Here is a 10,426-nt window from a genome sequence, read left to right as displayed (position 1 = left end):
AAAAAAGGTCCCGTTTGGTTCTGGTGAGATAATTATTTCAGCGAGACTATTGCTGTGCGGATGTGTAATTCACTGTTGCTCTTCTGTTTGTTTTTTCCTCTGTTACATTTAGGTTATCTGGTTTCAGATACAATCTATTAAGTGGAGCATTTTTCAGTAGTTGAGGTTTTCCCACCTGTCTACCCTAAAACACCTGCAACATATGTTTGTGTAACCCTGCAATGCTCTGTGTTTTGGGCTCCGGGAAATTCCCCCAGAGCTTTTTGCTTATAAACAGCTGAGCAATTCATTTCTCTAATGACAAGTGCTTTTCCCTCGGCATTGAGGCAATAGCACATTCACTGAAATAAGTCTCGTTTTTCATCAGACATATTGAAAATCTTTTTTCATTGTTGTCTCTCTTATTCTGGGCCTTCCGATTTTGTGCAGAATTAGATTAGATTTTTTTTTTTTTCTGTTAATATACAAGAAAGGGTGAAAAGGAAACACCTAGACAAAGAAAAGAAGAATGCTGAATACAATCCTCCACTGGCACCTGCATGGAAACTTCTGCAAATAACGTGTCGTCAAATGGTTAAACGTTACATTACAGCATAGCGTGGTTTCCCCGATGCACTGCAAGAGCAGTGTGCCCATGAATGGTGTCACACAGCTCTGTGGACAGGCCTATTCAGTCCCTGGAGGCCCATGACGGAAGGGGAAATACTGGAGATTTTAAGTGTACAAACCATAGCCCCTCACAGATGGGAGTTTTGAGAGTTTTTCAGCAGTTTCTGCAAGTTTAAGGAATTCCTACTGCATTCTGTGGGATTCTGACCCCATCCTCAGCTCCCTCACCTGGGAGAAGAGTGGGTATGGGTACAGGTATGGCTGAACTCCAGCCCTTCTCCCATAAAGCAATACAGAAGGTCCCCAGCAACTTCCCACTAGCTTTATGTCTGTTTGGAGAAGTACATTTACAACCTGTAAATAAGGCTCTGTATTCTAATACTAGGAAGGAGTCCGGTGTACCTAAAATACCTGAAACATACTTAGACATCTTTTCTGTTGGAGCTGTGGCTAGTACATGCTTAAGAGACATACAAAAAACTGTACATGTATGTTGTTTTAAAAACTTCAAAGTCCAAAACTGCACTTGTGCCTACATGCACTTCTGTATCTGCATTTAGTGTGTGATTCCTCTAAAAGTGTGAATGTGGCTGTTTTCACCACTTTAAGCTTACTTTAGGTAGAAATGTAAGAACAGAAGAATTATAGAGCCAGCAAACTGCTACCAGAGATGGGTGTGGGAAGAGGGATTTGTAGTATTGGCACAGGCAGCTTTTCTCTAGTATTTCTGCCCTGTTTCCCTTAGAAAGGAAAAAGAAACTGAATGTGTTAATCTGTTTAATGCCCTCACGCAATTTATTAGGAGATTTCAACAATTTAGTAATTTGAAGAGTTGATTTCACTGTCATTTAAACAAGATTTTCCTCTTAAGAAAAAAGATTTCATCTGAGGAATTTGTCAAAATAATTACATAAATCAGGGAATAAAAAGGAAAAAGTTTACTTGCCTAAGTAATTAAAAATATAAATAGTATCATTCTAAATTGCAGTATGTAAGGAAAAGGATGCGGTTTCTGTGAATATTTTAGACAACAAAGCTATGTTTTGCAGTAAATAAATTTGTTTAATCTTCTTTTCTAATATATGGCATGTAATGTAGAGGGTAGCTGAAACTGCATATTTAGATGGGAATTAATTGAAAATTCATAAGGAAGAGATGTAACTGCAGGTTTTTGTTTCTTTTATTTAACCTAATGACTTGAGTAAAATATATGATTTAAAGGTTAATAACAATAATAATATATTAAATAATTATATATTATATATTAATAATAATAAATAATATTAATAATATATAGTAATGCAATAATATAATACAAATATCATAAACCTCATAAAGCCATATTTTTTTGCTCTCTAAGGTGCTATTTTCAGAACTTTTAACATTTCTGTGGTAGTATTGAGCAGATACTGATCTGCTAACATGTATATCAGATATTTGTGTTGGTTTGTTTTTAATACTGTACTTTCCTATATGGATAACTTCACTGTGTTACAAAATGGTTTTCAGCAGCAACTTGGTATTTACTGCCTTGCATTTCTAATGTTTTTCCAGTATCATTTTTTTTTTTTTTCACTGCATGTAGTAGTAATTTAAACTGCTTCTTCCTTTGAAATCTTTAAACCTCATAGGAATTTAAATAGTCCCTTGTGAAAGTAGTGCTTGAGCCTCATTCATATATTCGAGTTAGCTCATTATTCCTATTAATGTCTTTAAATGCTTTGATAGTAGATCAGCCTTTCGTGTCTTGAATTACTCATCATTTCTGCATAAATGTGTTTCAAGAAACTGTCCATACGATCTTTTCCTCTTTTTTAAACAGTTCTGTTTGTTTGTTTGTGGGGTGGTAGATAGCAAATTCCACTGGTTTTGCCAAGTTTAGAATAAATACTGAGTTACTGGTCACATTGCAAAAAAAGTAGCAACTGGTAAAATAAGTAAAGTAAGCAGATACTTACTGGTAAAGTAAGTTTTTGTTTGTTTTTTTTTTCAAAGGGCTTCCCTTGGAATTAGAAGTGCTAGCTATTCTATTGATCTTGTGTTCGTGCACCTTGTGGAAATGGGCATCAAGTTAGATGAAGGAAAAAGTTACTTAATTCACAGGAGAAAAGTTACACTGATTGCTTGCAGAGTAGTCACAGAACCATCAGTTATCCTCCTCACGTCAGTTTGGATTTGATTATCATAGAAATGCATTGAATTACCAAAGTAGAGCAATAGTAACTAAAGCTGATTCATTGTTATTGCTGTCAGTTGATGAGGACTGACTTACAAGCCATATGAATGGGTAGAGTTATGCAAATATTGTTTTTATAACAAGGGAAGAAAAATGTACAGCGCCCATTACAATGCGGGTGGTAGAATAGATGAGAATGTTTTTAATGCTTGTCTAATAGCTTTTACTTTTTGTTTCATTTTTAATGAACATTACAAACAGGATATATTTTTAAAATGTTTAATGTGTTTCCAAATAAAGGGAACGAGACCTGTCATACAAGATTAAGTCTGGCTACATGAAGCAATCTGGAAATTCCCAGCTTTAAGTTTAACCCCAGAAATTATCCTGACCTTTGTTACCTACTGCCTCCTTACATACTCCTGTCTCCTGTTATGCAGATGCAGTAGTTCGGTCTTTAAAATGCAACTATACCTCTTCCAAAAAGAAAAAGGCTTTCGAGGAAAGAGGGTTATCTGGAGTTACACGGGGAAAGGAGGAAGCATGGATACTACAGCATAAAATGAAATGAGGAGAGTTAGGACACAGCGTGTGACTAACTCCATGAGGAATGTAATATGCTTTCAACTGTGAACAACTATTTCAGAAAGGTCATTGCATAGTTCATTAAAACTATATGTACTATTAACAAGACTTAAGAAGGCAGATCAGAATATAAGGCAACAGCCTATGAATGATCAAATCTTTGAAGCAAATAATCAGAAAGTATTTACATGTGTTTTAGGCAGTATATTTGATCATTGCAGTGAATTTCTCATCTAATTCATGCTTGCATATGCAGGGACTCTGCAGGTTTTGGTTTGAACCATATGATTTGATTTTTACTTTAAAATAGTTCCATTAAAATAATAACTTCCAAATAACATCCTTCAGGTTGCACTAGTTCATACAGAACTCTATATGCATGTACTGCATTCATGTCTCTTCAAGTAGTCGTCGAAATACCATTTCCAGAGGTGTTTTCACAACTACTGGAGGCAGTAGGATCCAGTTTTATTGTGACGGACACTTGTGAATAGCTTCTGCTTTCAGTATCAATTACAAAAATGTTGTTACAGGAGAACTGTGCTTTCTTTGTGGACTCAGTTTTGGGCAGGGAGAAATTTAGAGAGAGAAAGTCTCCGCGTGCCATCTAGTGGCAGTGCTCAGCCAGCCTTGCTTCTTTGCTTAACCCAGATTCACACTTCTGTGCAGTTATTGCAATATGTAAGCGCTGCTTTGTCCTTACTGTTATCGTTTTCTTTAAAATCACATCATTTTAGCCTAGAGATTATAGGATTCTGCACCTGAGATAAAGGAATAAATTATGTCTGTGTCTGAACTTTGCCATACAGTACTACTTTTCTTAGAAGTGCTATCACAGCAGCCAGCAGTGCCTTCCTCATGTGAAACTGATTTCTGTTAGTGAGGAGAGGACTTGCCGCTAACATTCGGTATTATTCTAAGGATTTTAAGGTTGCATTTTATGTAATACCATTACTGCCCTTAGAAAACAAGATCTTGAGAAAATAAATTATGCTTTAAATTTGTGATCATTAATAAACAAATTTCCTGTCTCCGCTTTAAATCTTTCAGAAAAAAAGATCCATTACAGTATGCTTTCTTTAAAGGATACATAATGCTATATATATATATATAGATATATATATGTTTGGTTTTTTTTAGAAAAATCCAAGACCAGTGACTCACCAGTTCCAACAAAATTTAGATTATTACAAAGCGCGTGGAGCAGACTTGATGAATAAAACCCGGTAAGCTATTTCTGAAGATGTTTTCACTGAACTAATATCTTACATAAATAAAATGTTTCGTAAGTCACTCTTATCCCAAGCGAGAGTTACATAAGTAGTTCTAAAATCATGTGTTTAGTTCGTGACATTTATTTTGAATCTTTCCCTTTCTTTTATGAAAAATTAAGGTTACATGGTAATTGGTCAGCTCACTGGCTTTTTGTTTTAAGGCTAAGTTACACAGTGGCACATTTACTAAAAGCAGGGGGTAAAACATTCAGCCAACGTGAATTCTGTAGCTGAGCTACTTCCAACAGCACATCTAATTGCAATCTGTAGTATCAATGTAACAGAAGCTATGTGAGTTAACTAAATGTAAATCCAGTTTGAATTAATTTTTACTGAACCCTTTTGCAGCATCCCTTACTCACTTTTTTTCAGGAATGGCTTCCATCAATACAATTCTGTCTGTTGATGAATAGTCTAGAGAGGCCCATGCTCCAGCATGATGGCCAAGGAGTCAGTGCTGGTGGCTGACACCTTTTCCTTGGTTGACAAAAAGTATTGCACTCTATCACATTTATTTAATTTTTAATGGTTTCAAGACTTTACAAAAAGAAAAAAAAAAATTAATAATTTGAAAATATCCAAAGAAAACATTTCAAAGATTTTTGGGGGAATAAAATCACAAAGCCCAACCTGGAATGACACCTGTTGGAAACTTAAATTCTAAGGAAAGAAATGACCATTCAATCTGTTGATTGTGCACAGAAGAAATTGCTTAGAATAGAGGAGTAATTCAGAGAAATCTATCTCAACACAGGACTACTTAAAGTAGGTCAGACATGATAAAACTGGTCAAGATTGGACTAAAGAAAAAATGGGAAGATGTGACATTAGGAGATGTTTCATCAGTGAGCAGAGAAATGGGTTAGATAAGCTGCCAGGCCTTTTTCATCTTTAATTCCACAGATTCAGTAATATATTTAAAATATCTTTACAACTCTCTAGCATGTATTGCTTATTTTATCATATATAAAACCTTTTAATTTGTCATATTCATAAATTTTTTCTCTCATCACTCATAATGGCTACTCTCTGAAGATAGAAATGCCTTTGCATAAGACTTGCTTAAAACAAAACATTTTTGTCTTAGCAAAAAACTGCAGAGATTGAATCATCTTCCCACTGCTAGTTTAAAAATACACCATTCATAGTCAAGGTCAATGATGCTTATTGTGAGGGAACAAAATTGTTTGCTTCGTAAATGGAATTCACTCTCCTTGATATTCATATTTTTAAACTGAGGCCTTACTTTTAAATGCATCTGCTGATAACTCTACAACATAATCAATCAGCATTTTTCTTGTAATTGTTGTGCACGTCTCGTACATTTTGATGGCTAAAATGTAGACATTGATCCATGTTTAATGGCTGTAATCATCCTTTGTGTTAACATATCAGACATTTAAACAGTAAGAATACATTGTTCTTCTTTTCCTGAACTTCACCGTAGATTTATATACCTTTTCCAGAGATCTAACACCTTGCTATTGTTCATTTTCTGAAGCTGCAATTCAGAGAAATCACACACTGAATTTTACTTACGGATACTTTTGTTAAGACCACACCTTAACAAGTACTACGTATAGCACCACTATTCATTTTTCACATATGTGTATGTGTTCTGAGCTGCTCACTTAACAGCTTTCTCAGAGCTCAGTCACATGCAGATATTAGGAACTACAGTGGCTCTACCTTCTAATTTTCAAATAATCATAAAACGTTACTGCATATTGTTGTTGAAAGCATTTTTTTTTTAATTTATATTTTGACCATAATGGCTTAGATAAGATGTTTGGTGTTTATTGTTATTGTTTAGTGCATTATCTCAAGAAATCTCTTTGAAACTATTTGAGAAATCCTATTAAACTCACTTCTTATCTATATGTATGTCAAAGCAGCAAGTTAAACAGCTTAGAAGGAAAACATATTTTTCATTAAGGAAATTTTTTTTCTTTTTTTAAAGCAACAAGCTGATGGACACAAATACACAAGTCTTCATAATCTCAGCATTTTATTATAGTCTATTTGCTTCTTTACAAAAGCTTTGTCTCATGCATCCATGGACCATCAGGATTCCAATGAAGCAGTAACTCAAAGCATCCAGTGGCTTTGTTGCTTTAGTAGCTTCTCAGAGAAAAAGATTTTCTTCTATTAAATACCAGGTTTTTTGCTGTCAGCATTTTTTCTTTTTTACTGATTGTCTGCGCTCCAGACTTACAGGCAAAAGAAATCTAGGACTCACTGTACAAGTCATTATCTTCTTTCTAAGGTGATAGTTCAGGTGAGTTAGTAATATATAGCTCCTTTGGCGGACAGTTTGAACAGATCAAGAGGGAAAACTGCTAGATATAAGGATGCTAGGGTTCAGAATCTCAACCAAATTATTACTGGCATGGCCCCTAAAATCAGTGATGTAATTAAATTAATTGCAAACTATTCGTATCTGCTTGGTATCTGCCAAAGCAGCATTTGATCTTTCTTCTTCCACCTTCTCAGCTACAGTCTGTTTTCTTTCTGGAATGAAGAAATCATTAAGCAAAAATCCCTGTGCTGACTCTTCTGATGCCACATGTATGTCAAGGAATTAGAAAATCCCTTGTTACTTCTTTAAGTGTCCCTGTGTAGTAGTTACATGCAAGTGGTGGAATGTCCCTGGAGGTGTTCAAGAAACACATAGATGTGGCACTGAGGGGCATGGTTTGGTGGGCATGGTGGTGATGAGTTGATGGTTGTACTTGATCTTAGAGGTCTTTTTCAACCTGAATCTTCTATATTCTGATTAATAACCAATTCTGCTAGGTAGTATCAGAGAAAAAAAGTGGTAGTAATAAACAGTATAGCATGTCATTTTTAAAAAATCATTAGAAATATTCAATTTGCTTTTGGAACCATTTGGGACTCCTGCAGGGCCATTTTATAACTCTGCAAATACTCTTTTTTAATTTAATGTATCAGTCACTCTGAAGTGACTACAGAAAGTCTTTTTGTAATATAAACAGCAGTAAAATGGGGAGATAAGCAAACATCCTGCAATCAGTAGCCAGAAATCGTTCTGGCTTCCATAAATTGGGAAGGAGCATCTGGAAGGGTTGAAGAGTTACAGGAGATAAATTTGATCCCCTTTTTGTTTCAGTTTCATTGCTGCTCCGGAAAACTGTAACACATTTTTTCTTCATCACTAGTTTATGAGAAGATGGCCCCATCTCGTGATTCTGTGAGCTCACATAATTTCTCCTCTTTTCTCTCATTTTAATTTTTATCTATTCTTAGTCTAAACAATGCAGCTGTTCCTATTTTCTAGTTTTGTTCAGTATGTGTGTGTGATCATATTGTGTATTGGAAAAATACATATATATGAAGACAAATAGGGAACTGATATGATAAGAAAAAGCAAAATTACTTTTTCAGGTGTGTGTACAAGTTGCAAATCACCTATATTAATTTATCTGTAATTTGTTTTTAATTAAACTTCCCCAAAACATTCTAACCTGCTTTTTTCCCAGTACAATGATTGCAAAGTCCTTAATTGAATGTACTTCTTTAACTATTTTAAACGCAGGTATTTATATCACTGCTCAGTAAAATAAAACTTCAGAAGTGGAAAGGTCTCTATGACTGTGATATGTTTCTGTACAGGGCATTTCAAGCATTAATTACATAAAACAGAAAAATACTGCATGAACGAATAGCAGTGGCATCACTGATCTCTGGATTATGTGAACACATCTACTGGGAATTAGAAGCTGCTTTGCCTCTTTATTTTAGACAGATTAAATGGTTTAGTAATTTCCTCATTCTTAATGTTGCATGTAACTGTAGTTACAAATAAAAGGTAACAGTGATAAGGATTGTGACCCAGTACATGTTATATCCTGAAGCCATTCTTCAGCCAAAACCACTTTTGCAATTAGGATTCCCTTTACAAAGCACTTGTCTAGAAATGGCTGGCATGGACAGAGAGTGACATGGGAGCAAAAGTCAGCTAGCTTTGCCAACCTAAAGTGCAGTCTGGTGGTAGTTCTGTTTGTTTAAATAATTGATTAAGTTTTAGTTATTTTAAACATTTAAGGAAATTTAATCCAACAGAAATAACTATTATAGTAATCTTGGAATAACAAGTGCAAAAAGTATTAATAATAAATTTTCTAATGTTTCTGATACCTCAGAGCATGGATTGCTTGTTGACACTTTTTCATATCTTTTTTCATGTAAGAAGCCAAATTAAGGAAAGTGGAACAACTTGCCTGCGTTTTTCAGGAAGAAATGACCAAAAGAATTTGTCTGCTATTGGTTGGAAAAAACCCTCACTGTGTTGTCCCTGTGACTCCTGTGTATGTTTCATGGTAAAACACACTGTTTGTGATGCTCAACACTTGGATTACCTTGGCTCCGTTTTGGAAAATAGTGTTATGTGTAGTTCCTACACATAATCATAGAATCGTAAAATTGCTTGGTTGGAAAAGACCGTGAAGATCATCAAGTCCAACCACGATCTAACCGTTTGTCTTGTTCTCCTTTCAGTGCCAGTGCTAAGGCTGCCCCACTGAACATCAACAAAGTCTCCAACAGCTTACTGAACTTTGGCCGAAAGCTGATAGCTCCAGCCATGGCTTCAGGCAGCACTGCAGGCCCCACTGCCGGGACAGGCAGCTTCTCTCCAACAACAGGGCCTACCCGTGGGACAGCGGAAGGCCCCCAGTACCACCAGCACCAGGCACAGCAGCAAAGAATGATGAAGTCGGAGAGCATGCCAGTTCAGCTGGGCAAAGGTAACAGCAAAAAATGTGGCAGTGCTACAGCCGGAGAAGCCCTTTTATTGATGCAATAAGTTTGTATCTGGAGGGATTAGAAGAGACAGAATTTTGTTAAAAGGATGTTTGCAATGTAACATAGAATTAAATATTATGACAAGAAGGTGAAAATACTAGGAAGTTTTGAACCTTTAAAAATATTAACAAATGACTTGAGACATACCAGCAAACTTTAGTGTTATTGTAAACATCTTCATATACATTAATTTTCCAGTCTTTTAAATGCACCATAATTTAACTGCAAGACTAATTTCATATCATTTTTTTTCAGGTTATTGGCACAAATCCCATGCATAACAATATTAGCTAACTATGAGTGCAGGATGTTAGATCAATTACAGAGTAATTCTTAACAAACAAAATCTTATTCCCTTTAGGAGTTGGAGAGCTTATTTCAGAAGCTACTTGACCAATAACATCTATTTGCCTTTTAATAATTTGTGGTGCCCCCTGCACTTTTACAGTTTGGTAAATACTACTTTTTGGAACCTTTTTTTATATTTCTCAAGGACAGTTTATTTGAACAGCAAAGTCAGCGAGCTCAGCTTCAGTAGATGTTTCTTATGATCTGCTAGGCTCAAGGCATATTTCTGCTTTTCATCTTCAAACAGCCTATGGCAGCATGGTCTTTGAAACGAATGTGTAGCACTCTACTTATGTGTGTATAGTTTCTAGTTGTAGATCATAATAAGTAATGGTTATAAGTTTGAGGGCTGCCTGAGTTGCTGACTGCCCTGATCCATTGTGCCATATTTTTCACCAGATTTGGAAGTGTACTAGGAAGAAAATAACACTTCCATGGCTCAGACTGATGTTCTTTCTCTATCCCCTGTCACCCTTTTTTTCCAAAGTCAGTCCTTCCATGATGCATCACATTCCCAGGAGATACTGAGAGAACAGCATTTGGAGATACAGCTTTTCTCACAAGGCAGAGAGGTGCAAGAAGTTTTGTAAAGGCTACTACAGCAGCTTGG

The 10,426-nt window shown here is 35.6% G+C and overlaps 1 long non-coding RNA gene across 1 annotated transcript; it reads left to right on the top strand.

The window, feature by feature from the left end:
• Positions 1-4,508: 4,508 nt before the first annotated feature.
• Positions 4,509-9,379, top strand: LOC104911502. Its single transcript, XR_002116085.2, has 2 exons — positions 4,509-4,596; positions 9,163-9,379. It is a non-coding gene; the product is annotated as an uncharacterized LOC104911502 (long non-coding RNA).
• Positions 9,380-10,426: the final 1,047 nt, after the last annotated feature.

The sequence above is a fragment of the Meleagris gallopavo genome, chromosome 6, assembly GCF_000146605.3.
Source record: "Meleagris gallopavo isolate NT-WF06-2002-E0010 breed Aviagen turkey brand Nicholas breeding stock chromosome 6, Turkey_5.1, whole genome shotgun sequence".
Taxonomy (NCBI): Eukaryota; Metazoa; Chordata; class Aves; order Galliformes; family Phasianidae; genus Meleagris; species Meleagris gallopavo.
The sequence above is the reverse complement of the archived record's forward strand: the minus strand, read 5'-3'. Positions and strand labels throughout refer to the sequence as shown.